Source organism: Ornithorhynchus anatinus, chromosome 8, assembly GCF_004115215.2.
Source record: "Ornithorhynchus anatinus isolate Pmale09 chromosome 8, mOrnAna1.pri.v4, whole genome shotgun sequence".
In the NCBI taxonomy this organism is placed as follows: domain Eukaryota; kingdom Metazoa; phylum Chordata; class Mammalia; order Monotremata; family Ornithorhynchidae; genus Ornithorhynchus; species Ornithorhynchus anatinus.
Window position 1 is genome coordinate 10,349,320 of NC_041735.1, and position 26,033 is coordinate 10,375,352.

The 26,033-nt window shown below is 40.0% G+C and overlaps 1 protein-coding gene across 4 annotated transcripts in view; it reads left to right on the forward strand.

Moving 5' to 3' along the window:
- Positions 1-26,033, forward strand: part of TSHZ2 (teashirt zinc finger homeobox 2) — a 359,031-nt gene that overhangs the window by 225,090 nt on the left and 107,908 nt on the right. The window contains exon 4 of one of the 4 annotated variants that reach the window (XM_029070276.2): positions 9-370. The exons of the other annotated variants lie outside the window; for them this stretch is intronic. The gene's annotated coding sequence lies outside the window, so the exon portion shown is untranslated. Of the gene's footprint in view, positions 1-8; positions 371-26,033 lie in introns of those variants that run through there. 4 annotated transcript variants of the gene reach the window in all.

Below are 26,033 nucleotides of genomic sequence, written 5' to 3' on the forward strand. Positions count from 1 at the left end.
CAAAACAGGGGCTAAGAATCTGATCCTGGAACGTGGAAGGAGTGGAGCTGAATGCCAGTTTGGGCTCATAGGTTGACAACTTTGTGGCTCCTATGACTCGCTGTGTTTTGTGTCCTTGCTCAAGTCACTTTCCTTCTCTATCTTAACTTTCCCATAGGAGGAAAAAAAATAAGATGGAAAATCTTAGGAAATAGGCCTATGTCATAAAGTCCTTACGAAAGAATAGCTTCTCTGTCCTATGTAATGCTACCTAAACAACAGCAGTAAAGAAATGCATTCAAGGAAAAACCTACTGATGCAAAGTAGAAAACCAAGTGAAAACCTCTAATCTTTCCTACCCAAGTTTTGAGATTCAGCCTCGAAAACATGACGTGAATCAACTGAAGGTCAGAAACTGAAAGAAAACATTAATTTATATCATTGTTTTAAATAAAACTTCATTTCAGCTTTATCTTTGGGATCTCGACTAAAGCCTTTTAACTTAACGGTGAATACGTTGGATGCTGCTGTTCCTTCACCCCTAATTTGGGTCTTTCAGTGCCTTTAAACTGAAATTTAGACTTGGGTTCTTTAATACGGAGTAACATTATTTTTCATGTACTGCAGTCTGACATCAGTAGCATCCTTTCATTTAACCAGATGCATTTTTTTTCTCTTGCTAAATTGAAAATCCATGAACGGCAGGGAGTGCAATGTTTTAATTAGCTCATATTTTCTTATGGATTTATGTCTTTAAAATACATTTGTGTAATTCTTCAGCTAAATTAAAAATGTCTTTCCCGCACCAGAGAGGGAAAAAAAGAACAAAACTCTGTAATCTACCTTTGGTGTTCGGAGTGCAGATGGTGACGGTGATAACCAAAGAGGCTAAAAACAACTGCAGCAAATTCACTGTTGAGCTTCTATGGAATTTGATTTTTTTTAAACTTTCCTTTCTTTTAAATAATGCTTTATCAGTGAAAACTCCATTGCAGCGGGGTAACTGGAGGAGATTTTTGTTTTAAAGTCCCCAATAGGTAAACAAGCAGTTACCTGTAATAAGCTGATTTAAAAGTAAACTGCTGCAAAACAAAAATGAGTCATAATGATAAACAGTTTTTCTCCCCATTTCCTCCTTTGTCTTTTTTAACATCAAGTTTAAAGCTTCGATGGTGCTTTTTTCTACTTTATAGGAGACAAGTGACATTCTGTGGTAAATGGAAGAAAGAGCAGAGCAGAACTGAAAACCCTCTAATGCATTGACACTAACTTGCCCTCTATTGTTGAAAATGAGCAGGCAATCATGATTGTTCATCAAATGGCTCCTAATGCAGTTAAAGCATTCAGCTATAATTTCTCCTTGCATTTATAATTACTGTCATAGACTGCACACCTCAGTGAGCAGATTAAAGCTATAAACTATTTAGCCGTAGCTTTAAGATGAGGAACTTGATTTGTCTGGCAGCAGTTATTTGTTAGAGAGCTTGACACTTCACATAAAAATGACTCAACTTGATGAAGAACAATGCAGTTTTAGCAATGCAGTGATTTTAAATCAGTCATTATACCACGCCCTGGAAGAATTGCCAAGCAGTTTGTTAAATGATATATAGGACACATAGATTACTGTATGTGTTAAGTATACCAAAATAGAAGAGGTTTTTTGCGTGCAGTCGCTTTCACATCCCCTTTCTGAAATGGGAGTTTGTTGAAAATCAGCGCATGTCATGTTCAGCTCTTAAAGGCAGTGTAAATAGCCAGAGACCGATGGCACAGTTTGGGGTTTTTGGAGAACTTTCTGTTTTTTGTTCAGAGCCCTCACCTCAGCAAACACTAGGAACGGTTGACACTTGGTATTCTTAAAACAGGGTGAAATAAAATCAGGCACGATGGCCATCTGGATAGGGACAGCTCAGTGAACACTAACACTGCCTTTTTGTTCTTTAGTTTAAATGCAGAGGTATTTTTACAATCTGAACCGAATGACTGAGGATGATTTGTTCCAAATAATATCCACTGGACCATTATACCATTCTAATGGATTCTACAAACTTGTAAAAAATGTAAATTTTCCAATAAGGCAACACTTCATGTGAATTTGTCACACTTAGTTTTTGAAAATGTGGTAGTATAGAGTCCTACTTGAGTTTTTGAAGAAATCAAGTTTAGTGGCTTTTCAGAGAGAAGTTATCTATATTTTTTAATGGGTGTGATGATTTTTATTGAAGCCTTGCCTTTAGAGGTTTGGTGCCTACTTATGACAACATGGAAATTATCAGTGCACGTTGCAGCAATATAAATAAGGAGCCCAAGTGTTATTTGCCACTGTAGCTGAACGAGGTGAAATATCTGTAGTTAATGGGCTTTGAATTTTATAAGCTGAGATCTAACAAAGACAACAGACCTCATGGATTCTATGGACAGCTATGAAAACCGTTAGGTTGTTGATGCATGAACTGCTGAGGTCCTTAGGAAAAGAAAAATTGTAGAATACTAAGTGCACATAGGAATCTAGTTTGCTTTATACCGAGAAGTTCTGTAATTTTGCGTACTATTGAAATGTTGTTCTCCAGTGGAACAAGTTCCCTGAAATATACTTAATAAGTGGGGTCCAGATAGCCCAGAGGTGTAACACTAAGGATTTGAGTGGTATTAAAATAAATTCTAAAGTGCTCTTCTAACACTTTCCCCCTCTTGAATCCCCAACCCTCACTATTCAGACCACATGAAGCTAACTTGGGCTCTGGACATTTGGATTGGATTCGTTTGTCTTTGTTTTCTGCAGTTTAAGGAGGAGTATTGCAGCAGCCGCTGCCTCTCCTCCTTCCTAAGAGAAACTGAGCCGTATCTTAGGGAAACATACTTCATTATTAATGTGAGTTGGTGTGCTCTTATGATGCTGCTTGAAGGAAAGAGCAGACTTAGTGGCTTACATTCATATTTTGCTATCGGATTTTTTTGCTCAAAATCACTTTGGATTTTTTTAAACGACTTAGGAAAAAAAGCTGCTAAATTGACTGATGATTTCCTATTACTAGTCGATCTAGTCATACTTTTTAAATACATGTTTCCTCTAGACCTCGGAAATAGAAAAAGGCTTTGGAAGGCCCAGTACATCATTTTGACTTGAGAACCATCAGGCCAGTCTGGGACAAGCGGAACAGAAGTCACCTCATTTATTAGTGAAAATAATATATTTTGTTTTGCCAGTTCTGAAACAACCAGTCTGAGTGATCCTACCTGCTTAGCTCGGGCACTTTGATGGCCTCAGGAGCCCAGGAGAAAAGGTAAAGGGCTCTGTTTTTCAGAAGAAGTAGGTAGGATTGATTGATTGCAGGTGTTTGGTGTGGGTTTAATCTGCTCCCTTTTTGCCATAACAGGCATCTTGGAAAATACCAGTTCCTCCCACTATCATTTCCCTCTCTCATTGAGAGGATATTTACCTTTAAGGGTTTTCTGGGCTCCTGGGCCCCTCCTTCACCATTTGCCTTTGTGCATCCATGTTTTACTCTCCAACCTTGACCATTTTGTTAGAGGGGAAAAGTGAGTTTCAGTTTTTCAATCTTCACCAGAACAACCAACCCACCTGCATCCATTAAGTTTGTCTTTTTCCTAACAACACTGGATACCTTATTTGAGGATATTCATTCTCACTTCCACAACTTTGTGCATTGAAGAAACTCCTTGACGCTTCCTTATGAATGAAAATAGCAACTCCTCTGACTCAGATTGTGAGCCCCATATAGGACAGGAAATGTGTCCAACCTGATGATCTTCTATCTACCCCAGTGCTTAGTACAGTGCTGGGCACATAGTTAGTGCTTTACTAGTACCATTAAAGGAAATAATACTACGAATGGATCTGAGTGATCATTATAATGTGAGTATGTGGTTATTCTAGAAAGAGTAGCCTCATTAACATCATTATTTAGACAAGTTTTTGAGTTAACCCAGTCTCAACCAAAGGATCGTTTCCTTCCCTTAGCCCCATTGCCTCCCCTGGGGATTGTTCAGTAAAAACTCCCTTTCCTTTCCCCTGTGTAAGCTCATCCTCTAGATGTAAGCTCACTGTGGTCAGGGAATATGTCTGTTTGCTGTTATATTGTACCCTCCAAAGCACTTAGTACAGTGTTCTCCACACAGAAAGCACTCAATAAATACGACTGAATGAACTTCCCTATTTCCATAGAGTTAAACAACAGTTCTTTCTGTGTCTTGAGAAAAAAAAAAAGATGAAATGGGCTACTGCTGAAAATTTTGCACTGAGTTGGGAGACTAGTGTCCATCAAGAAAGTCCCACAGTCACCTAAAAACAGCCTAAAAAGATAAGAATCAACCGCCCTAAGTGGTGAGAGCCAGATGTGCCCCACAGACTCCAGGCTAAAGAAAACCGCTTGCAGCCGCCCACATATCAGAAAGAAGCAGCTTAATATGTGGAGCCTGGAAGCAAAAGATGGGTTGACTCTGTCCATTGTATTTGGCAAAATAGTGTATTGCCTTTTAAAAGACCCCTTTCATTTCCTCTCTCAAAGGAAGTGGTACCATTTGTGATGTTGGATAAATATTGGCCATTGTCTTGGATAAAGACCCAGAAGAGTGAACTGGTAGTTTGATCCTAGCTGCTTCTGCATTCCTAATTTCCCAGCATGGGATTTGAAGGAATGTATGACATGCACTGTAAACTTCTGGTGCACTGGAGAGCCTTTCCATTAAAAGCAGCATCCCCTTGATGGGAGCAGCTGTTGTGCCATCCCAGATGATCTCTGCTGTTGCCCAAGCCAACCCGCTGCCTAAGTGCCCACTGCTGCATGGCTAAATCTGTAAGAAGAGTCTTTAGACTGTACCTTCTCTGTGGGCAGGGAACATATTTACCAGGTCTGTTTTACTGTAATCTCCAAGATCTTAGTATGGTGTCCTGAACACAGTTAAGGGCTAAATAAATACTAGTGATTGGAGGGGACTGGAAGGATGAAAGGTGAAGTACAAGAGCGAACATTGGAGCTCCCAACCTCCACTCTGCACCTCTCTGTCAGGTTTGTGTGTGTGTGCGTGTGTAGATTCAACTCCACCTAGACCTTTAACTGTGTAGGGGCAGGACAGAATGAGGCACAGTAAACCTAAGCCTCAAACAGTACTGAATCCCAGCTGAAAATTGAGCTTCAATTTCCGAGATTTGCACTGCTACCCAGAACAGAGTAACTCTCTTTGACCAGAAGCTTCCTAAGGAAAGAGATAAGGAGGTAAAAAGAAAACAGCTCCAGGCACTACAAACATTAAGTATAATGACACGAGACAACATTTTTGTGTGCCCAGAGTGGTCAGGACTATGGATCCCGCCTTGGCCTTTTCAGGCACTCACACGTTCATGAGTGAACTTCACAGTCAGTGGTGTCTTTTTGAATACAAAGGACAACTACGTACATAGTGGGGAATTCCTACCCTCATCGTTGGCATCAACTTTAGAGAGATAGTAGTAAGAATGGCTTGGAGTGCCCATATTTCTTAGGCAGAATTAATTTAAATAACAAACCACTCGTTCAGTGCTTATTCTGGAATCATAAAATAGAAAATTAAGGACCCCACTGTGCTAGCCTTCATATTTTTCAAAGCTAATTTAATTGATATCTTCGTCTCTCAGTCCCCCTTCCTTGAGTAACACCCCTAGGTGGTCCAGACCTCAGCCGAAGACTTGCTGGTAAGACTAAATGTAGAAACACATTATTTTTTCAAAATGATTTAATGACCTTTTGGCATTCCCCTGACTGCTGAACTCTTCCATAACTATTCTGTTTGGTGGCAGAAACTCCTGTTGATCAGAGGAAAGCTGATACAGGTGTTAAATGTCATGAAATTTACAATCCATAAATGTGACTGTTCTAAGCCAGAGCCAATCAGAGTTCAACGGAGAGCAGCCAAGGTAATTCTGGTGCTCTAGTCAGGGTAGTTAAACTCAAGTATCGAGAAAGCCATCTCATCTACTCCTTCTCAAAAAAATAAATCTTTCCTAACTGTCCTCCCTTGCTTGCTTCCTTCCCTTGATCCTTGAATGTTCTGTGCCTGTCACTCAGTGGTGTTTATTGAGCACTAACTGTGTGCAGGGCACTGTACTAAGCCCTTGGGGGAGTACAATAAAATAAAGTTGGTAGACATGACCCCTGCCATCAAGGAGCTTACAGTCTAGTCTTGTCTTATGCCATCCAGTTGTCTTTGACCCATAGCAACGCCAAAGACACATCTCTCCCAGAACACCCCACTTCCATCTGCAGTCGTTCTGGTAGTATATCCATAGGGTTTTCTTGGTAAAAATACGTAAGTGGTTCACAGTTGCCTCCTTTTGCTCAGTAAACTTGAGTCTTTGCCCTTGATTCTCTCCCCTGCCGCTGCTGCCCAGCACAGGTGAGTTTTGACTTGTAGCAGATTGCCTTCCACTCACTAGTCACTGCCCAAGCTAGAAATGGAATGGATATGCCTCTGCCTGACTCTCCCTCCTGTAGATAGAGTACTGGGAACTCTCCACGTATGACCCTGAGGGTTACAATCTAGTAGACACTGCTTATTCTTTGAAGATTTTGACCACTGGAGTTTGTGCAGTTTCAAAGATGGATAGGCAACTCTCTACTGTCTCAAGATACTCTCTGATGGTTCCTTTGGTTTGCCCTGCAGATCGGGTTTTTAACACTCCCATTTCAATTTTAATCTTGAATCGCCTGCTCCACTTGCTTGCAAGCAGTACAGCTATGTTGAAGAGGTCTATGTCTAGTCTCCAGTTTCTTCACTCTCCCATCCCCAGGCTTCTTAGGTAATAAACCCCCAGAGGGACAGAGATCATGTCTAATTTCCACCTGCATATTCTCTCCAGCACTTAGGGCAGTGCTCTGCATACAGGAAATGCTTAATAAATACTATTGCTAACTACTACTGTGACAGAAATTAGACAGTATTCCTAACAATGAGTTGTATTTTATTGTTAGGATGCCTATCTAATGTACCATCGTCAAGAACATTTTATCAATCAATCAAATTTATTGAGTGGTTCTGTGTGCAAGCACTATGTTAAATGCTTGAGAGGGTCCAATACCACAGAATTAGACATGTTACCTGCCCAGGTTGCATTCTAGAGGGGCAGACAGACATAAATATGAATAAATAATTTAAGTATATAATTTAAAGATATATCTATAAATCTGTATTCACAGTCATTTAGACTGTGAGCTTGTTATTGGGCAGGGATTGTCTCTATCTGTTGCCGAATTGTACATTCCAAGCACTTAGTACAGTGCTCTGCACATAGTAAACTCTCAATAAATACTATTGAATGAAGACATTTCAGTGTGTGCCTGCACTTTGAATGTAGTGGGGGAAAAAATGAACCTAACAACTCAAATACTGGGAGTCATAACAGAGGCATTTACTTAATAACTCAAGTAATTCCTTTCACTTACCTTATAGAGTTTTAACCTTTCATCCATAAGTTCCTAGTTCAAAACACATTGGCTCCTTTAACCTCATGTTAATTTTGAAATTATATATCATTGTTGAGAGCCCCTTGTGTTGTGCATTATAGGATATTTTTCACATCTGAAATGGGGAATTATAACTGGGCATCAGCTCCAGCTTATAAATCACAGTGAATAAGGAAGCATCCTATCCACATAGTAATAATTGGGAAAAAAAATGAAACGTGCATAAATAAAATGGGCTAAAGAGACCAGAGAGAGATTGTGGTCATTTTGAAGAGAGAGGGTTGTACCGTACCCTACTCATTCTACTCCAACCTACCTAGTACCTTTATTGTAGTTCTATTTCTTGTTCTGATTTCCCGAGCTTTTTCTGAAAGATGTATGTCTGTTTTTAGTTATGGATTTATCTGGAGTTTTCCCCTGAATCAATGTCAGAGCTAGAAATAGACTGAAGGAATCTCCCCTTTGATTCTGTCTATAGGATCCCTTTGCAACTTCTTCACTAAATGTCCCCATCCTGCTGGATCTGTATTAAATACATGTCAATGATATTAGAGTCTGGGTCACGGTCTGTGAAAGATGGGAGAAAAGATCACTTTTGACCCAAAGCTGGTGCAACATAAGGCAATGGTGATGTAATGTGATGTCTTGTCTTATGCCATCCAGTTGTCTTTGACCCATAGCAACGCCAAAGACACATCTCTCCCAGAACGCCCCACTTCCATCTGCAGTCGTTCTGGTAGTACGACTACCAGAAATGATGATGTAATGTGTGTTGTGAAACAGAAATGCGCCTTGTGTTTGCGTTAGAAGAACTGGTCCTTATCAAGGCCTAACACAGGAGCTTGGAAAATGGGCCGGGGAACGTGGGCATGTTACAAGATGCTAGGAAAGTAGGTGAGACAGAAATTGGGCATATCCAGAGAATCTTGGATATGCCCAAATTAAAGCACATCAAAGTATTAAAACAACTATAAACTCCTATCAGCCTGACTTTTATGGTGTCACATCTAGAGATTCAGCCTATATCATAAAATTTCAAATAACTGTCTATGTCATAAACCTACCTGCATTCTAATGCCAGCTCCGCCACTCGTCTGCTGTGGGGTCTTGGGCACTCCACTTCTCGGAACTTCTCGGAACTTCTCGGAACCCATTACCTCATCTGTAAAATGGGTGTTGACTGTGAGCCCCCTTGTGGAACTTGGACGACATCCAATCTGATTAGTTGGTATCTACCCCAGTGCTTAGTACAGTGCTTGGCATATAGTAAGGACTTAACAAATACCAATTTTTTTAAAAAAAAACCTACCTAGTATTGTGTATTAAAACAAATTAGTCCTATAGCATCCAGATGGAAATGTGCTACCAAATCGTTTTTACAAAGTCTGCTGAAAATCAGCCACATGCAGTCTCCTTCAGAAGTTCCTGAATGGGCTGCCATTAAATATCTGATGAGTGTTCCACTGAATACGACCCTTTTGATTATTTACTGTAAAGAACCAAAGAGCTAAAGCACAGAGTAGTGGAAAAGATACTGGCTGTGAAGTCAAGAGACCTGCCTTCTGACTCCCACTCTGCCACTGACTTTCAGTATGACCTTGGGCAAAACACTAGTTTTCTCAATACCTGTTTTTCCATCAATAAAATAGGGACAATAATGCCTTTCACCTCTCCCTCCCTCCCAAGGATGCTGGGAGAACGAACAAAAATGCAGACGTCAAAGCACTTTGAATTCTTCAGAAGAAATGTGTTTAATAAACCCAAGGCGTTATTATAATTATCAATAATAAAGTGAATAAGGCTTGCAGGGAAAATGAGGGACAGGGTTCTACCGACTTTGGCTTGGAAAAAAGTCTTCTAGCCACATGTCCATGAGCCTGCTAAGCTTCCTGTAAAGTTGCTGTCAGAATGCCCAGGGCACAAACTGCTTTTTTCTCCCTCTTGTATATAAGAGTTTTGCTGCAGCCGACAACATGAAATGTGTAACTTCAGTTTGTTCAAAATGGAGTGTGTTTGTTAAGGGTTGCCTCTTTGATGTTGTGCTGCCATCTCCGTCTTTGTCAACAATGCCCATCTTTTTCAATCTAATGAACTCAAACCATCAGTGCAACTTAAGTTCGGCTGTCTGTTCTTGCATAGTTAATATTAAAAATGTACTAACAGTGTGGCTGAGAAATCAAATTATGCACATAAATATGCTGGCATAGCAGAGGAGGCGGCAGAAGCTGAAGTTAGCAACACTGATGCCAGTTCACATTTGCAAATCTCCCGTCAATCTGTCATTAAACATGTTATCAAATGATGATAAGTGTATGCTTCTTGCTTGCATTGGTGCGCTTATTCCCGATGTTGATGTGCATTAATGGGATAATGCGCATTAACATAGTCTTGCTTCGATGAACACAAAACATTTTTTATCTGTCTCAGTTTGTTTCCCCTGTGGCCCCCAAGTAAGTGTTTTGTGTTATCAAATTGCCAAAAAATGGGAAAACACATTACTTTTAATTAGCAAACCTTGTTTTTTTTTTCCAGACTATCTTCTGTGTGTTGGCAATAATAAAAAAAAAAAAAAGACAAGAGCTCCACTCTCTTCTTTAAGTAAAACGATTAATGTCAGAAACTCAGAGGCTGACAATTATGCGCTATCTTAATGCACTGGCCTTTCATCTGCAGTCCTTGCTTTTGACAGGAATGATCGTTTCAGTTCAGTGATATGAAAGGCAGGGAAGGAAATGATCTCAGGCATTCCTAGCCCATCGTGAGGCGATGCACTCAAATTGAGTTTATATGGTTGGGCCTGGCTTTGCGGATCATGTTTAAGATTAAGGCAGGAAGGCATAGAAGCACAGGACCATTAGCGTTGCAAATTGGTGAAGATAGAATGCGCTCCTTCTTCCTAGACTGTGAACCCCATGTGGGACAGAGACTGTATCTGATCGGATTGTTTTATATTTACCGCAGTGCTTAGGACCCAGAAAGAGCCTAACAAATATCACAGTTATTATTATTATGAGGTTAGAGTGAGCTTCTAACACTGACACCCAGAAACTTCTTGTTGGATTATCCGACTTTCTTTTGCCGAGACCTACTTTATCCACTATTCCTTTTAAATTTCTTCTAACGTTTCTCCGGTAATTTTTTAGCCCACTGTGGAGACTGGCTTAAAGTTATTATTTTGCTACTGTCAATAGCAATATCATTAGTGTTGCTGTTATTAATAATAATAGTAATAATATTGTGCGTGAGTAATCATTATTTCATCTCTCCCTTATTGCTGGCCTTTCCAGTTGCATATTTAGAAAGAGGAATGTAGCGATTTTTACAAACTGGAATTTTCACTGTCGATTTTTATTTGCTTCTAAGCAGTGTGAGTGGTTTGTAAGAGATTAGTATCGTTGGTATTATTTTCAAGGCCAATTTTTAAAAAATCCCTTCTTCAGGGTCTAAACCTACCAAAAAGGCAAATGGTATTGAATTTTAATGTCAGAATAATGAGGATGGAAATGTACAGAGAAGAAGGTAAATAATGAAACGTAAGTAGGCTATGAGAGAGAGAGCACTATTTTCAAGTTATCCAGTTATCCTTAGATAATGCTAAAGATGTTCTGGATAGAAGAAGGGAAAATCTATAGCCTGTTCTACACAAAGACACTACTGTTACCTTAAGCACTCTGGGATTCCAAGTGTCTCCTCCCACACGTTGGTTTCCATGTTGATGTTATCTCTTCTTCCATTTATGGCTGTAAATTATAATGGGTGCAGAATTCAAAAGACTAAAAGTGAAGGCTACTTAAAAAAAAAAAATCAGCCCCATCCCTCTCCCTCCGCCCTCTGCCTCAGTAGGAGGTATTATGGTTTAAAGCCATAGGTTAAAAAATTGAACTTACTTATTCTTCTTTTCAGTGATGTGCTCCTCATTTTTAAGTGCTCTACAAAAGGGAGAACTTTTATAAACATAATGAAAGGTTTCTAAAATGTCTCCCCACTTATCTTTATTTTAACCTAGCAGTTTGTGGTGTTTAGATGTCAAACCGATTTCATTTTATATTCTAAAAGCCCCCCGCTGCGCCTTCCAGGAGGGTGTCTGGTGGGGCCGTTGTAATAACCTCGTAAATACCAACCACCTCCAGGCTCCACTGAACTCTTGCAGCCTTATTTTCAGGCTTCATTTTTAGGGACAGAAACTGGTGGGTGTGTTTCTTGACACTGTAGAAGTTTGGGTGGAGTCAGGATCTCCATACCCAAAAACTGTTGGGATGAAATTGGTTGGCAGAGTTTGATGATGAGAAATCCATTCTATTCGCATGGTGCTGTTAATAATGTTGGTATTTTTTAAGTGCTTACTATGTGCCGAGCACTGTTCTAAGCGCTGGGGTAGATACGGGGTAATCAGGTCGTCCCACGTGAGGCTCACAGTTAATCCCCATTTTACAGATGAGGTAACTGAGGCACAGAGAAGTTAAGTGACTTGCCCACAGTCACACAGCTGACAAGTGGCAGAGCCGGGAGTCGAACCCATGACCTCTGACTCCGAAGCCCAGGCTCTTTCCACTAAGCCACGTTATTCTTTAACAGAAGGCCACAGGGTAAAGGTTGATCATTTTATTATTAATGAGTACATCTTTTGCTTTTACTATTGCTATTAATAATAATAATAATGCATTTCTTAAGCAGTGCCAGGCACTGTACTCAAATAATGAGGTCGCAACCTTAAATTCTTTCATTTAATCAATCAGTGGTATTTTTCGAGCACTTACCGTGAACACTGAACTAAGTGCTTGGGAGAGTACAGCGTTTATATTCACATCTGTAATATATTTATATTAATGTCCATCTCCCCCTCTAGACGGTAAGTTCTTTATGGGCAGGCAATGTGTCTATTGTTATATTGTACTCTCCCAAGTGCTTAGTACAGTGCTTTTCACACAGTAAGAGCTCAATAGATACGATTGAATGAATGAATGCAACCAAGTTGGCAGACATGTTCACTGTTTAACCAATTGAATGGAGGTAGGCAGATTTATTTTTTTTTTTTGGAGAGTCACTGAGCTTGACTTGATTTGGTGTTGGAGTTAAAGGTAACATGTCCAGAGAGTCTGCTTTTTTGCAAAATCATCGAAGGCCTAGTTCTAGCAAGACCCTATAAAGCTGCTTCTTCAGCCAAAGTCCAGCAGGGCTGTCTGAGGCAGAAGCTTGGGGTCGTGCTTAGCGGATGACCAGAGAAGTGGGGGGAAAGATTGCCAAGTCCAAGCCGGACTTCCCCTGCCAAGACCTCCTCACCACCCGCATGACTTCCATGGCTGCCACAACAATACTGCTCCTTCTGCGATCTGCTCTGCAGAGGTTTCAGGACAGGATAATAATAATAGCCGTGGTATTTTTTAAGGGCTTACTATGTGACGGCCACTGCTCTGAGCACTAGGGTCGATACAGATTAATCAGGTCAGGCACAGACCCTGTCCCACACGGAGCTCACAGTCTAAGTAGGAGGGAGAACAGGTGTTTAGGCCCCATTTTACATGAAGATATTGAGGCCTAGAGAAGTTGTGACTTGCCTAAGGTCATCCAGCAGTGGCAGGATTGGAACCCGGTTCCTCTTACTCCCAGCCTCATGGTCTTGCCACTCAGCCAGGCTGTTTCCAAGCTGCAGGATGGCAGTGCTAGCTAGCTGCTAGCTGCTCTGAACTGAGGATGATGGCAGCAAAACAGTGCCGGCTTTGCTCCCGGATCTCAGGATCTTGGATCCTGGCTGTCGTGTGTTGGCAGCAGTAGAGGGTGTAGATAGAGCATGGGCCTGCGAGTCAGAAGGTCATGGGTTCTAACCCCGGATCCACGACTTGTCTGCTGTGTGACCCTGGCCAAGTCACTTAACTTCCTTGTGCCTCAGTTACCTCATCTGTAAAAAATGGGGATTTAGAGACCAATGAGGGACAGAGACTGTCTCCAACCTGGTTAATTTGTATCTACCCCAATGCTTAGAACGGTGCTTGGTACATAGTAAATGCTTAACAAGTACCATAATAATTATTATTATTATTGTTAATAATAGTCCCCATTTTACAAATGAGGCACAAAGAAGTCAAGTCACCTTGCCCATAGTCACACAGCAGACAAGTGGCAGAACCGGTTTAGAACCCAAGTCCTTCTGACTTCCAGGCCTGTGCTCTACTCAAGATGTTAACTGGTCAGAAATTCCTGGAGAATGTACGGGGATTTTGGCCAACCAGTGAGATCTTTACTGCATTTAACACGACTAGGACTTTTTATTTATCTAACTTTCCTTTCCTCTTAACAGTGTTGTATTGATACTGTTATCTGACTGGATTAACTTTGGTTGTTTCTTTTTCCTCTTGTTTAGATAAAAAGCAAGTCATAACTCAAAGACAGATCACTAAATCTTTTAAGTAGGCAAACAGTTTACAAATAGATCCTAAGTCTGAGTTCACATGTGCCATCTTCAATGTGCTATCAACTGATAGGGAAGCAGAGCACCTCTGAGTTCCAGAAAAAAAAAATCCATTTAGAATGTGTTTATTTGAGAAAGGATCCTGAAAATCCCATGGGCCAAAATGCAACGCCACTAAAGTTCATCCTCCCAAGAGCCTCTGAGAGTCCTTTCAGTGCAAGTCTTTTTTGATCTTGTTCTCTTCAATCCTCTAATCCTTTTTGTGAGGAACCTTCCATAATCCCTGTGTTCAGTTCTTATTTCTGAAGTTCTTTTAATAGCAGGATTTTTATCCACCAAAGATGGAGAATGGAAAAATCTCACTTCAACAATGCCACTTGATTTTATAGGAACTCTGGGTTATTCCATTTGGGAGATTTTTGTTTTGATTCTTAAAACAAATTTCCAGAGCACGCCCACATCCTTACAGAATCAGCATTTAAGAAGACTGGATTCCAGTTCCCTCCATTTAGTATGTCGAAGTCTTATCATCTGCATAAGTATTGTGGCCTTGGTTTTGTCCCCAAACTCTTTTGGAAAGGTTAATCTAATTTTAGATGGAAACAGTTTAATAAGTACTTTGTCAAGTGAAGCCTATCTTCTTGGGTTTCTAAAAATGCCTTAAGGGTTACTAACTGGTCATGGCATTAGTTGATATACATGGAGTAAGTAAAGAATTCATTATGACCCACTGCTCTTACTAACTCGGAAAATCTCTGTGTTTTGGTATGTAGGGAAATCATTATCAAAGCAGGTTGATGAGTATTAATCTTGAGAACTGTTTCTCCTCTCAACCTTTTCGACTTATTTAGTTCTCTCATTATTTAGCTCTCTCCTCTATGTCCGTATTTAAATGATACTCTCTCTGTGAATTCTTCAACTCCAGGTCTGAGTTCACATCTCCTCTTAAGGAGATTTAACCATTTAGAAACATCCTTACTCTGGGTGGGACTGGAGATTTGTTTTAGCCTGAAGAGATAAGCCTCTGTACCTCACAAGCCAGAGGAACACTCAGACATCAACGTTAATTAGGGAGATAAATCGATCGTATTTATTGAGCTCTTCCTGTGTGCAGACCACTGTACTAAGGGCTTGGGATAGTACAGTATAACAGAGTTAGTAGACACATTCCTTGTCCACAAAAAGGTTACAGTCTAGAGAGAAGTAGTGTGCTCTAATGGAGAGAGCACAGACCTGGAAGTCAGAAGGATGTGGGTTCTAATTCCAGCTCCGCCACTTTTTTTTAAGGGTATTTGTTAAGCCCTTACTATGTGCCAGGCACTCTACTAAGTGCATGAGTAGATCCAAGATAATTAGGTTGGACACAGTCCATGCCCCACGTGAGGCTCTCAGTCTTAATCCCCATTTTACAGAGGGGATTGAGGCACAGAGAAGTGAAATGACTTGCCCAAGATCACACAGTGGACAAGTGGCAGAACCTAGGATTAGACTGTGATTGTGGATTAGAACCCAGATCCTTCTGACTCCTAGGCCCATGCTCTATCCACTAGGCCTCACTGCTTCCAGCACACACATCCCAAAGAGAAATTACGGTCTAGAGTTTCTGCAGACGATCCCCTCATAACTTTCTTATATTATCAGGTGGTCTTTGTTCTCAACTTCCCACAAATAGTCTACTACTTTAGAAACTTTCAGGGAGACCTAGGCAGCAAGCTTAAACTTTAGGGTGAAGATCTCAACCTAAACTATGGAAAAGGTAGGGAGTTTTATGTACCAGACAACCAGAAGATTTGATGGAACAAGTTGTGGAGAAAAAACAGACAACCTCCAGCAGGGTCCACGTTCTCTTAGTGACTTACAATATAACTTTAGGCAAATCATTTCAGTTTTCTGTGCTCTGCTTTCTTAACTGTGGATAGAAGATAACTTTCACTACCCGCATCGAGCTTGGAGAACAGTTGAACCCAGTTCACCTTCGCTTATACGGTAAGCAGGCGGAAAAGGATAAGAATAATGATAATGATGATGGTGTTAAGCACTTACTATGTGCCAAGCACTGTTCTAAGTGCTGGGGTAGATACAAAATAATCAGGTTGTCCCACACAGGGCTCAGTGTTTTTATCCCCATTCTACTGATGAGGTAACTGAGGCCCAGAGAAGTGAAGTGACTTGCCTAAAGTCACAGAGCAACAAATGGTGCCGGGATTAGAACCCATGACTTCTGACTCCCTAGCCAGTGCTCTTTCCATTAAGCCAAATGCCCAGGATTTGCCAGGGGACTGAATAGACTTTCGAAAGGGAGGGAGAAAAGGAAAGGACCTTACAGTCCCCTAAGGGAAAGCATCTTAAGGGTATCGGGCAAAATAAAACCTATCTATTCTAATCCCTGGGGCATTTGCCAGGTGTTGATAATGTCATTCTCTTGGCTAAAGGCTCACAATTGACTTAGGGTAGACAAGTATTTCGAAGTATTTCTATTTGCCATCCTAACCCTAGTCTTTGGCATTTTAAAATCATTTTTGCTTTTTCAGTTTCCCAAAATGCCAAGTAATTAGTCAATATGTTTTCACCATATGTACCAAGCTCAGCAAAGAGGCAGTCATTGGCCTTTAACATTGTATAGTAAGTGCTCTCTCAACATTTGAAGTTCAGCTGGGTGGGCTTATTTACTAGTAAACATCGCAAAGTGTAATTAGGGATTTACAGTTGAGAATTTCATAATACAGAAATTCACAGTTCCCTGCCGTTACCAGATTCCAAGTGAGCCCTTCTTTTTAAACACAATCCAAAATCCATACTATTTATTGCACATCCCCCATGTTGGTTCAGACTTTTATTCTTAAAAGCCTGTGGGAACAAAATCCTCTTTTTCTTCTCCAGCCTGCATCACTCTCCACTTTCCCCCCATGCAGTTAAGCTAATTCCTTACTGATGGAGGCTTGCTGTAACCAAGCCGTTACACGCAGCGCCTCACCAAATAGCTTTCCAAAAACAATGTTAATTCCTTTAAAGAAAATCCTAAAATTGTTCATTACATTTATTTAGTGAGACCTGGAGTAACTATATTATCATTTCTACCCTCTTAGAGTACTTTAGCTAGACTTCAAGCTTTTGTACAATATCATTAATTGTTTACAAACCTGATTTGGGGGGAGAAAAATTAATTGAAAACCAATATCTCCAAAGCTTTTACGTCATTGTGCATAATCACTGAAAGGCGGGAGGACTGAAAATCATTCAAGAAGTCTTACTTGTTGCAAGTTTATGCTTTCAGATGCCATTGTCAGCTGCACAAACCCCATGAGGAAGGCAGGCTCTAATGGTTTCCTTGATGAACCGGTCAAGATTTTTGATCTGTAACATAACATTCTGTATCCCCAGAACAGAACAGGTCAAGGGTGTTTTTTGGTTGTTTTTTTTTTTAAAGGCGATGATGGGTGACTAAACTTGTAGGCATGCCTTGGGTGAGTGACTGAGTGTTGTAAGTGTCCTGAAATTGCCAAATTGCCATACAAATAATAGATGTCATGCATGGCTTGGGTAAATGTCACTTTCAATTTTGATGGACATTTCTTAAATTCTTGCATTTCTTTATTTTGCAGTTCAACTTATTTTGAGAAGGAAGCAAGGAAGATTTGCTTTCTCATTTTCTTTTGGGAAAGAAAATGCCCTTTCCGTCTTTACTATTCATTCATTCATTCATTCATTCAATCATATTTATTGAATGCTTACTGTGTGCAGAGCACTGTACTAAGCGCTTGGAATGGACAATTTGGCAACAGATAGATTCAATCCCTGCCCAACAGTGGGCTCACAGTCTAACAGGGGGAGACAGGCAGCAAAACAAAACAATAGTCAGGCATCAGTACCATCAAAATAGTTAAATAGAATTGTAGGTATATACACATTAATAAAATAGAATAATAAATAATATATACAAATATACACAAGTGCTGTGGGGAGGGGAAGGGGGTAGAGCAGAGGGAGGGAATAGGGGGAATGGGGAGGGGAAGAGGAGCAGAGGGAAAGGGAGGGCTCAGTCAGTTTTGCTACCTGACCCTGGGAATCTTCTTTCCTTTGGTTCACTGAGATTTTTTCATAAAAATAATAATGATTAGTATTTGTCAAGAGCTTAACTGTCAGGCACTGTATCGAGCAGTGGGGTGGATACAAGCCAATCGGGCAGGACCCAATCCCTGTCCCACGTGGGGCTCACAGTCTCCATCCCCATTCTATAGTTGAGGGAACCGAGGCCCAGAGAAGTGAAGTGGCTTGCCCAAGATCACACAGCAAAGTGGCAGAGCTGGGATTAGAAACCACGACCTTCTGACTCCCAGGCCTGGTGAAGGAGAAGTTGTAAATGGAGTGAAGATGAAGAATGGCTGGAGATGTCAGCGAGTGTTACGTGAACAAAACTCTGACACAATACAAGTGCAGCAGCTTGTAGACAATCAACCAATGGTATTTATTGAGCATTTACTGTATGCAGAGCACTGTGCTAACTGCTTGGGAGAGTACAAATCAGTAAAGATAGTAAACACTCTCCATATCCACAAGGATCTCATAGTTTAGAGAGATGAAAGAAGAGACAGAACATATAAAATGAAGTGTTCAATCAGTGGTATTTACTGAGTCCTTACTGTGTGCAAAGCATTGTACTAAGTGCTCAGGAAAGTCTAATATGACAGAGTTCCAGTTTAATAGTGTTCTTTTTTTCCCCTTTTACTTAATTGCTTGCCATTTTTAACCCAGACATTGCAAAGAGCACGGAGCTGACTTCTAAGCCCTCAAGTTGCAAGTTTAAATGAGACCTTCTATTAAAGAAAATTCACCTGTGTGGTAATGCCATTTGAGGAAAGGAAAGTTTATAATGTTTTAAAAGGCACCCCAGCTATCATGAATGTATCTTCCATTTAGCACCTGGAGTTGAGAATATCATAATATTTAAATCAGTTTTGAGAACTTTCTTGAAAAGAAAAGGGAAAAAAAATTCACTAGTTGAAAACCAGGAAAGCCACAGGGTGTTCAGTTACCATAGAGATTAGTGCTGGCAAGTAATGATCTGTGGTAGATTCGTCTCTGTTCTTTTTAAAGAAAAAAAAATTTGCAATTTATATATGTTGGATCAATCTTTGTGCTAGCACAGATTTTCTTATTTACCTGTCATTTCACATGACATGAATAAGTAATGACTGTGCCAGATTTCAGCCATTTCCTCAATTTGTAAACATTAACAAGGGTCAGGGGTACAAAAAATGACACATGGACGAGTCAGAGCAGTTGGCTTTACCTCACTCAAGGAAAGTGGTAGAAAAATTGTTTTGTTTTGTTTTTTTAATTAAAAGAAACTTAGAAACTGCACTGAGTTCAGTTTCCTTTTAAGTCAAGTTACAGCTAAACCCTTTCTATAATTATCTTTTATAAGTGCGAAAGATGATAGACTGTACCCATTTTCTCATTTCCTTAACATTATGACATACCCTATCACTTAAAATGTGACTTCCTTGTTGTCTCTTCTGGTAATTAGTAATTTTTAGTTGCCAACAAAATGTCTGGTGGCAGGGTAGGTTGCTAAGGGCTGATATTCGCTGGAAATAATAAGATATCTGCACAACTGGGAGTGTTAAGATTGCATTCATGACAATTAAACTGAATCAATTTCATATTCTCTATAAAGGATTAACGAGATTAGTACCTCAAAGGCAGGTTCCATTCTGCACCTGCAAGTAACTGGATAAGAAGCCAGAGGTTTCTAAATGAGAGCTGAGTTTCTTTAAACTAACAAATGAAACTTCCTTAATGTTTAAGTAAACAGTTAAATCTACCTCCTACTGTGAAGATCCTTTCTCATTTTCCAAAATACAAATTGTGTCCTCAAAGAAATACACCCATCGCTGTCAAAATGATTTAAAATAAAGGTATAAGTCACCTTAATGTGTTTCTACCGGGTCCCTCAGTGGACATTAATTATCACATCATAGGCCTATTTAGAAGTATTCAAGCCCATCTGCTCAAGCCTCTGCTCCTTTAAAATTAAATGTACCTTATTAAATAATAATGCCCACTGCTAAAATATAAAATGTGAGGTGATGTGACAGTCCAGTTGCCTACAAGACAAGACAAAAGTCCAAATTTAAGATTTTTCTTTCAACCCAGTTCAGAAGAACTCAGCTGTAGGTATAATTCTCAGGAAGAGAAAAATGTATATATCTCACCAAACACGTTTTGCATCCTTGCCTCATTTTAAATGACCTTTAAGCAGTGATCATGTCTACCTTGTTGAGTCTTAACTGCTCAATTAGAGAAACAGGTTTTCAGTTAGATAAACATTTTTAAAAATCCTTTTAATTATAAATAAAATGGATTTTCTTTCTCATTTTAATGTGTATCAGCAGAATATAAAAAATGTAAACAATATTTTAATGGAATTTTAATTGTTATGATCTGTAGTAGCTAGACTTTTATGCGATTTGGGGGTGTGCCCAACTGGGCTTTTGTGATCTTTTGGATTGTCTCACCAATGTGACCTCCAGGTTAGACTGGAGCAGTAGGCATGGTGTCAGTGATTAATAATAATAATACTTGTGGTATTTGGTAAGCTCTTACTATATGCCAAGCGCCGTACCAAGCGCCGGGGTGGATACAAGCAAATCTGGTTGGACACGGTCCCCATCCCACGTGGGGCTCACAGCGTTAAACCTTCATTTTACAGATGAGGGAACTGCCCAGAGAAGTGACTTGCCCAAAGTCACACAGCAGGCAAGTGGCCAAGCGGGAACTAGAACCCATGACCTTCTGACTTCCTGGCTCGTGCTCTATCCATTACGCCATGCTGCTTCTCTGATTCAAACAGACATCTTCTTTTGACAACCGATGGGACATTTTTCAGCATCTTTTGCCCTCAGATCTATTTCTATTAGGGCAAAGCTAGAGTTAAGCTTGCCTATTCATAAACCAGGGCTTAAGATGCTATATTTGGTATTTTTCATTCTTAGATGTGAATCATCTTTTTGTTCAGAGAAAAGGATGAATAAATGCATCCTGGGGAACACAGGGAGGATGTAATCAAATTCTTTATATTTCACCTCAACCTTGATTGCTCAAATCCCTAAACCCTGAGTGAAGCAAACCATGTTTTCTCATATTCACAAAAGCATGATTATTTTGAAAAAAAATGTTTTCTCTGGCTCAAACAGTCCATCCAAGTATCAAATTTTTTGTTGTTGTTTTTCCACACCCTGTAAAATTATTTTTCTGTTCGGTTTGCATAATATTAGATTACAACTAATGATCTGGTTTGAGTAGACTCACGTGTGTTTTCTCACAAATCCGGTATTTGAGAAATTGAAATTGTAGTTATACTGTGCTGTACTTCATGGGTGCACCTACCTACAGCAGAAACAGCTGCACAGATAGAATCATTATGCCCGTTGGTTTATTTTAATATTGGTCTCCCCCTGTAGACTGTAAAGTCTTTGTGGGCAGGGATTGCATCAACCAACTCGGTGGTATTGTATTTTCCAAGCACTTAGTACAGTGCTCTGCAGACATTAAGCGCTTAGTAAATACCATTGATTGATTGGTGGATGATTTGTTATTGTTGGGAAATGTGTGAGTCATGAGCTAGGATTTGATTTGTTGTTAGGGAAGCACGGTGACCTAGTGGAAAGAGCCTGGGTCCGGGAGTAAGAGGACCTGGATTCTAAACCCAGCTCTGCCACGTGCCTGCTGTGTGACCTTGGACAGGTCAATTCACTGTCTGATCCTCAGTTACCTCATTTGTAATAAGGGGATAAACTACCTGTTCTCTCTCCTACGTAGATTATGAGCCCCATGTTGAATAGGGACTGTGTCCAACCCAATTATCTTACATCTACCCTAGGGCTTATTTCCTAACAAGCACTTAACAAATGCCACAATTATCATTATTAAGGAGAACTCTGTTGGACTTGGGTTTTTTTCCATCTTCCATCCTAGCTGCAGAGACAGGAGCCACAAATTGAATTCTTTGGGGATGGGAATGTAGAAAATTTGGAGTAGCTATCAACCCTAAAGAATTCAAGAGGGCGGCCATCCCATTCATCCAAACATTCTACTGTTGCTATCAGAGACAGAACACTGGGCTAGATGAGCCAATCGATCTGTCCCACAAGGTCATTTCCTGGCAATTCTTAGCAGTGTACAAAATAAGGCAAAAGAGTCTTGAAAATTTAATATTCATATTAATGTTTAAAGAGAGAACTCGAAGAGGTAACTGTTGGGTTTGTTGTTTGATTTCTTTAACATCTTGCACAGCTATCAACCAGGTTGTCCTTAAGCATTCATAGATGGGTGAGTGCTAGATTAGAGAGGGAAAAAGGTCATTTTTCCAGACGAAAAGTTCAGGGCAGCCCTAGGATTTCAGAGGCGCAGATGCTGCGTTAAGAGGCACCAGCCATACTCAGTCCAGCTGGTAACTGGTGTCAATGAGCGAATCAAGATTCCAGCTGGTCAAAAGGGTAAATGAAAGTGGTACTTCAAGAGCAGAAATTAGAACTATCATGAGCTAACAAGAAAAGCAAGCTGTCAAGAAGTTTTTAGTATTTCTTCAACATGACTTTATATTTGAATTTCTTTCTCATAATCCTTATTTGTCTGAAGGAGAACTCGCTGTCAGCGTTGGAGAGGTTTTAAACAAGCTCAGAGAAACACCTTCACAAGTGACAAGTGAGAATGTTTACAATTCAGGTGCTTAAGGCTGCATCCCTTATCTTCCCCAGTTTAATTAAAGTGCATGCCAAATGACTGATGTCTAGAATCAGAAATTCACTGGAGATCTTGGTCTGGTACCTTTTCCCTTTGGAACTCTCCAATGGCATTTTGTGGAAGAGCAGGGAAAGGATTTGAATTTGTTCACTTCACTCTCATTGGCTCCATTTTCCCTGTTGACCTCGGTGATGGGGTCGGCAAACTGGAAGACCCCTGGTCTTCTCCTTTCTCAGAGTTCACCTGATGTTGTGCACACCTGACACCACTGACTTGTATTGTAATACCGCAGTGGTGTAAAACTGATGTCAACCACTTAATACGGAAAAATAGAATTGATCCACCATAGAAATGTGTGTGTATGTGTGGCCAGAAAATGAACTTAGAACTCAGTTAAATTGATGTTGTACTAGCAAAAGGCCAATGACACTTAGGAATGATCTATGTCTAATGTGTGTATAGTTGCCTTAGGTCACAGGGGTATGTAATTTTTTTAAAATGTATAGAACTTATAGGTTTGAAAATATGTATTTTGCCTGGAGGGCAGTTGAAAGGACTTTTTATTGTGTCAGCATCCCTTGGATCATTTATACATTTTTGCCACCCACATATTTTATTCATAATGTCTATTTTATTCTCTTTTCTTGTCAAGTTCAGTGTTTTATATTAATGGTTCTCTTTTTAACAAAACCCAAAACAACCTTTTGCTGGAGAGGTGCTATTTTAACGTAGTCAGACACAAAGTTCTTGTGGATTTTATTGTAATAATTAAATGACTGTTCTAAGTGGGTGGAGAACTTGACTGGGAAGGAGAGTCACCATGCTGTACTAATGCTGTACTTTTTTCATTTGTCTTTAAGAAAACTGAAAGGCTCAGCGGACAGGGGAATCAAGGCAAAATAACCTTTCCTCATTCCAGAGGATGTCTAGTGAGGGCATCATTTTAATTGGCAGAAAACATCCACGATGTTAACTATCTGCATTTGCTCACTCTATGCAGATTTTAATATGGATGGAAAACAGCTTTGCTGTTTCAGTCTCTAATCCAGGCTCCAGAGCTATTTCAAGAAATGGTTTCTCTGAGCTTTACTCACAACCTGATATTTTTTTAAAAATTATTTTTTCTCTCCTATTCTGTCGAACAAATTTCTTTGGTGTCAGCCTATTACTTTGTGCAGCACTGTATTGTGAGTTGTGACAACTTATTAAACTGTGGTTTTCTGAGTCGTGGGCATGGGGAAAGATGTGTTTTAACTTTTTTTTTCCAGTGGAACAAGCCTTTTAAAACACCAAATCCCAAGGCCTGTATTTAAGCAGTTCTACCAAAAGAAATACGTGAAAAGTGCAGGGCAATTTAAAGTCACTGCCTATTTAAAGGCTACTAGAATCTATCCCTAGACTAGAAGCTATCCCTAGATTTAATTGATAAGATGACGAGTGGATCTAAACTGTTCTGAAGTTATACATATATACAATTACATTGAATTCAGCACCTCTGGGGTCCTTACCCACTTGAAAATGAAATAACTGTGAGCACAACTTTTCTATAAAGTCACCTTCTGCTGGAGATATTCCCTGATTTATCATCTGCCCCCATCTGCTTGATCATGCCGTACTCTGGCACCTTATTACTCTTATATGTCTCTACTTCTGGGTTGTGTATTATTTACTCACTTGTATTTATCATTCCTATCTATTCCCTCACTCTTTTCCTTACATATATGGCTATTTGTGTCCACTCATTTCTGTCAGTAGGCTATAAGTTGCCTGGAGGCAGGAACTGTACAGCTGATAGTGAGGACGAATATGACATAATAATGTTGGTATTTGTTAAGCGCTTACTATGTGCCGAGCACTGTTCTAAGCGCTGGGGTAGACATAGGGGAATCAGGTTGTCCCACGTGGGGCTCACAGTCTTAATCCCCATTTTACAGATGAGGGAACTGAGGCCCAGAGAAGTTAAGTGACTTGCCCACAGTCACACAGCCAAGTGGCAGAGCTGGGATTCGAACTCATGAACCCTGACTCCAAAGCCCGTGCTCTTTCCACTGAGCCACGCTGCTTCTCCATAGCAATCTTCTCTGTCTGACAAAAAGTACAAAGCAAATTTAACTAACAAGTTTAACTTTCATGGAAGTTGAATATTCCATGTAACTTACATCCCTGGTGGCATAGAACGCATTCCCTTCCCTGCCCAAAATCTTCTGATTCTGTTTCTGAACAGCGTAAATAGGATGCTGCATTTTATTTATGACTTTTGGAAGGAGTTAACCTCTGTCTAACAACGGCGGTCACCATCACTGCAGTAGAAAACTGTTCATCAGAACATCATCGTCTATTTGAACCGAAACTAGCTCAGGTAGAAAAGTCCTGCCAACAGAACAAAACTGGGCACCCATCTTCCCAGGAGAGCTAATTCCCACTTTATTCAGTGTTCAAAACTTTCAGTTATCTGAACCAGCCTCCCATTCAATTAGTTCAGATAATTGGCCTTCTTCTGTAAATATGCAGATGGTGCAAAAGATAACTTTTTTGAAAGGTGCTCAACTTCTTTAGACCGTAATAGAAATGAAATTCAGATTTGGAATCTCTACTTATTCATTTTTAAAATGTGCAGAGTGCCCAGATATTTTGGGGCTTAAAAGAGAGCTGTCCAAAAAGTTTCACAGAAATACCAAAAGAACACTTGCCTAGTTCTAGACACAAGTATAACTTAGTTTTCATCAGGTAAAACCTGCAGGCTCACTGTAACTTCCAATAAAATGATGGAAAATTCACTCTTGTGTGGTTCTAACATTTATTTCTGCAGCAAATGTGCTATACTTCTAAATCCAGTTTGGATAAATATACCTAGTTATTCTATGACTGTCCCGTAGAGATTCTCCATTCTTTATGTCAGGGCAGCTCCATGACACAAGTATAGATTTTGTTCACTGTGCCTTACTTTAGACTCGGTAAAATCCTAATTTTGATTGGGTGCTCGGTGGAACTTGATTCTGGTTCTATATGTTTTCCTTTTGCAAACACTAAACATAATTTCCAAGCTTTGGTTCAATATTTGCTGAGGACTGTGAGATTATGTGAAAGGAGATATGAGACCCTTTTGTAAAGCAAGCAAGTCTTTTTAACGTACATAATGCACAAGGATTTTTATGTACATATCTGTAATGTAATTTATTTAGTCCTATTAATGCCTGTCTTCCCCTGTAGACTATAAGCTCACTGCAGAGAACGTCTACCAACTCTATTATCTCGTACCCTCCTAAGTGCTTAGTACGGTGCTCTGCACACAGTAGCCACCCAATAAATATCAAATCAATCCACCATATTTATTGAGTGCTTACTGTATGCGGAGCAGTGTACTAAATACTTGGGAAAGCACAATACAACAGAGTTGAAAGACACATGCCCTGACCACCAGGAGCTTACATTCTATAAGG